Here is a 5,211-nt window from a genome sequence, read left to right as displayed (position 1 = left end):
AGAGAGAGAGAGAGAGAGAGAGTAGCGACAGGGAGAGGCGAAGAACAGTACAGGGAAGAATGAGAGGGGAAGATAGATACAAAGATAGAGAGAGTCGCGTCAGAAAAATAAAGTTCAAAACTTACTTGTAAAGGTAACGCGTGCGTTCGATCGTGTGATACAAACAATATATGAGTATATGCATATATATGTACATGTATGTACATACCTTCATCTACATGTACATATAGATACATATCTGGGTACATGACGTTGCAAAAAAATAGACAAAATGATAAACAAGGTACAAAAAACAAGGAGGCCACATAGAAACCATATCTTTCAACAGCTGCCACCATTAAAACACTGGCGTTTCGAAGAGTTAGAGCAGGACGCATCGATTCTGCTGATTTTATTTGTTTATATAAAAAAGAAAATTAGCAGTTTGTGAAATTATGACATTATCACGCAGGAGCCATGCTAAACTTCTCTGAAGTGTTCCACTTTTAGCATATATACTACATTATTAGGAAATATTAGTAGTTAATAAATATATTTTAGCTCCACATATAATTATTTCTTGTCAGTCTTTTATGCTCCTTTAAATATGTTAGCACTATCTTCAGTATTGTTTAACATGTGTACAGCATGTCCGAGATATTGATTCTTTAAATCATTCTTTATTTTTCTGTACAAATTAAAATATCAGCATGTCAATATGTTAAGGTGATATACACAATTCGTCCCTACACGCACACACACACACACACGTGTACATATATACACGCACGTATGTATGTATATGTACGTACTTACGTATGTATGTATGTATGTATGTATGTATGTATGTGTGTGTGTATATGTATGTATGTATGTATGTATGTATGTATGTATGCATGTATCTATGTGTGTGTGTTTGTATTTATATATCTATGTGTGTATTCTTTTACGTGTCAAGTTCCATCAGAAATCATCTGCTATTTACAATAAAGTAAATCGAGTCCAGGTAAAAGAAGTCACAGGGGTTTTGTCGTGGGGCGGGGGACCCCATAAATTAATTGTGACTTTTTTTGCTAGCCAAAATTGTGACTTTATTACTGTGACTTTTTTTCCTGTGACTTTATTACCGGTCACCAGTAAATCGGCACTACCTGAATAATGCTTAATTGGCGGTGGCACTTAAGGGTCTCACCTGATGTGTGAAGACGGAAAATCACCTTAATTAAACAAAATATAATACCAGTCTACAAGAGCAGGGGAACCCAGTGAGGCCATTTATTAAGCTTGCAAATGCAATGAGATCCCATTAAGGCTTTTGAAATTTTCTTTCGTTTACCCGCCTCAATAACTGGACTGCAGTGTTGTTGGAGTACTGACGACATCGATTTACATTGGCATACACACTTACATACATGCATGCACATGTGGTGTGTGTGTGTGTGTGTGTGTGTGTGTGTGTGTGTGTGTGTGTGTGTGTGTGTGTGTGTGTGTGTGTGCGTGTGTGCGTGCACGCACGTATACGTGCGCATTGCAGTTATGAATTTAAACCGTCCAGTGGCCTGCCTCTCTAGACCAGCTTAACTAAGCTATAGTTAAAAATGTGTGTGTGTGTGTGTGTATGTATATATGTATTCTCAGTGCATTTAATGACTATTTACAGTGACTATAGTTCCAGTGACGTGATTTCAATTACGTATTCCAACTGCTTTTCCTAGAGAATGTTTTTCCAAAACTTACGAAATTTCAACTCAGAAGCATAAAAAAGAGAAAAATTATATGGCAAACCCGCCGTAAAGCACTGACGTGGAAAAAGGAACTGCTAAAAACTTCTCTCTCATCGAAATGTTTAACAAGCGTACATAGATTCGACCAACGGCTCAATAAGGATAACGTAAGGTTACCTTCATCTGTGTGAAAATCATGTCTAGCATCATAAAAAGGTACAATGTGGTTATTTTTAATTTACATCATTAACAAGGACTAACGTGCAATTACCATAGTATATCTCTAAAAGATGTATCCAAAAATATTACAGCCATGCTGATATATGCATTTGCAGTACCAGTGTTGATTTCAACATTTGATATACTCGACTGGGCTGTAAAAGAAATCCATTCCATAGGCGTTAAAACGTGCAAGATATTGACATCAACTGGAAATCTCCGCAGAAATAATGATATTGACAGACTCTGCCTTAGAAGAGATAAAGGAGGTAGAGGCTTGAGATTAGTGCCGACAGCTATTGAATGTCGTATAGTCCTTCTCAGACAGCACTTGCTAAACAATAACAGCAATGATAATACATAAATTTATTGCTGAAAAGTGAAGAGAACAATATCCTACGTGTCGATAGCGAACTTCTCAGAAAGTGCTCTCTTCCTGATGATTCCCATACAACCCCAAATTAGCCGGACTAACATACTTCAAAGAAGACTTGGAGGTGAAACGCTCAGTGTACCAAAAAAGACTCAGCTTATGTATGTTTCCCCGAAGACTTGAAGATGACAATAATATTGAAATGAAGCAAAGCTTCTCTTGAGCTATATGACATCATACTTCGAAGGCTATACATTTGCAATCCAAGAACAGGAGATTGCCACAAAATTCCTTATAAACAAAAGAGACAGTGAAGTCCTTGCGCTTCAAGATGCAACTGAAAATGTACTTTATGTCATATTTCTGTAGAAGACATCACACATGTGATTGTAGCTGCCCCAAAATGTCATCAAAGTACTACTTCCCAAAACAATATGACGCTGTCGCAAAAACAATATACATTACTATTCCCCCTGTTATTGAATGCATACAAAAATATCTGTCAAGTGTAAACATAACAGGCCGGATATTGTTGTTTAGGACACAAAAAAACAAGTATGCTCCATCACAGAGGATATCTGCCCTGTAGATGTGAATATCACTTTGAAAATTAAAGAGAAAAAGGTTAACTATGAACTTCTTCGAAACTTCCCGCTTCTATGTCCATATTATAAACTCATATTTATACCAATAATAAATAGTGTACTTGATTTTGTCAGTAACCTCGTGACAAACGGTGTTGGAGTGTTTACACCCCATAACTTGGCAGTGCCCTAGCATGGCCGCAGTCTAAAGACTGAAACAATTAAAATCTAAAAGATACATGAAAATTTGTATATGTTGTGTGTGTGTGTATGTGTGTGTGTGCGTGCGTGCATGTGCTTGTGTGCATTATGTATATGTTCACTATACATCGGAAGTACGTGTAAGAAAGTAGACCTATGTTATATTATTTGTTAATATTTACCATATCATATCTTGGTACTTATACAAGTTTAGTTGTGTTTTAGCCTTGATATCTAAGAAAGAACAGTACTCATAATCTATGATATTTTTAGCAACCAAAGAAAAGTTGTCGAATACCGACGTTGGTTTCAACGTAAACCGAAACAAATCAGTTTAGATTCGATCTTTCTTCCTGCCTTCTGAAAGATCTGTGATTTAACACCTGAGTCTATTTTCGTAGCGAAGATGACCACGTGTTTGTGAATCGTATTAAGGTGAATTAGTTTACAAATTTTACTTCAAATGCCGAGGTGCTCCATTTCTTATGTGTGTGAAGACACACAAACACACAAACGCGCATACACATACACACATACATACATACATACATATATATTTATATATATATATATATATATATGATGAAGAAGAATGTTCTCTATGTGGCTTGTGTGTTTTCTCGTCTACGTTTTGTTTGCAATGTCCTGTACCCAGATATGCACCTATACATACAGGTGGATGTCGGTATGCACATACATGTACGTATATATGCATATACTCATTTACTATTTGTTTTTACATGACCGAACGCAGCGTCACCAATCTGTAAGTAGTTTTCGCAACTTTATATTTTCCGACGCTACTCTATCTCTTTCTCTTTCTCTTCCTCTTCAATTTTTCCCCCTCTCGTTCTTCCTCTGTTTACTACTACGTATCTCTCTTTACCCCTCTCGTTCTTCCTCTGTTACTACTACGTATCTCTTTTTCCCCCTCGTACTTCCTCTCTTTCTCTTTTCCTTTCGTTGCTCACCTATTCTTCTACTTCCTCCCTTTGTTTCTCCCTCTGCCACTCTCTCTCTTCCCCTTACACACGCACAAACATATAAAGTGGAGCACGTGCACGTGCACGTTGCATATAAGATTAAATTTGCAAATATGTATGTATTTATGTATGTATTTTGGTGTTTATAGAGAGAAAGACTGAATAAACGACGAATGAAAAAGAACGAGGCAAAAGGAGACGTGATGCGAGTGGCGGGGCAGCAAGTATGCGTTAGTGAAGTGGAGTTCGAATGGATTTCATCGTAAAGGTGTATCCTACTAGACAGGTGAGGGTTTCTGTACTAATGTCACACGCATACATGCACACCTACGAGCATACACACGTGCACGCACTCATACACATACCTATATAAGTATACACACGTGTGTCAAGCTTCAGTGAACACATCTGGCCAAATTCTTCGCATTCCATGTCCTTACCTCTTTCCTCCTGACACAACAAACTGTCTGTCAGTCAGCAAGTATGTTGTGCACACACACACACACACACACACACATGCCTACCTACATACATACACACATCCACATGTGTGAGTGCTGTACCACTTGCGAATTATGTATTTATATGTGTAGGTATGAGCGCGCGCGTGTATGTGTATGTCTTTGTAATATTTATATTGGGGATGTCAATCATTTTAAAGCTTTGTTATCAAATTCCACCGATATCAACATTGTTTTTAGCCCTTCGGGGTCGATAGAGTAAAGTACAGTAAAGTAAAGTAAAGGACGATGGTATGGACTAATACTTTCCCCAAATTTCCAGTATGGAATTTTTATTGGAAGCAATTATAATTAAAATTATTTTTATCATTATTGTTTTATTGTCTTTGCACAACTTCTAACGCAGGAGATGTCCTACGGAGTCAGCTGTTCACACCCCTTATTTTTCGAGCACATCCGGAGTATTCGAGCGATTCTAAGTAGTGCTGCTTTCTGCAAGTGCTCCACCCTTATTGCAGCCCCTATTTGTTCCATGTGCTTCTCAAGATTTTATTATCATTATTATTATTATTATTATTATTATTATTATTATTATTATTATTATTATTATTGTTGTTGTTGTTGTTGTTGTTGTTGTTGTTGTTATTGTTGTTGTTGTTGTTGTTGTTGTTGTTGTTTTTGTTATAT

General features: G+C 36.9%; 1 non-coding gene across 1 annotated transcript; it reads right to left on the bottom strand.

The window, feature by feature from the left end:
- Window positions 1-406: 406 nt before the first annotated feature.
- LOC128248235 (U6 spliceosomal RNA) lies at window positions 407-516 on the bottom strand. The gene has a single exon (XR_008264518.1). It is a non-coding gene; the product is annotated as a U6 spliceosomal RNA (small nuclear RNA).
- Window positions 517-5,211: the final 4,695 nt, after the last annotated feature.

Source organism: Octopus bimaculoides, chromosome 6 (genome assembly GCF_001194135.2).
Source record: "Octopus bimaculoides isolate UCB-OBI-ISO-001 chromosome 6, ASM119413v2, whole genome shotgun sequence".
Lineage (NCBI taxonomy): Eukaryota > Metazoa > Mollusca > Cephalopoda > Octopoda > Octopodidae > Octopus > Octopus bimaculoides.
The sequence above is the reverse complement of the archived record's forward strand: the minus strand, read 5'-3'. Positions and strand labels throughout refer to the sequence as shown.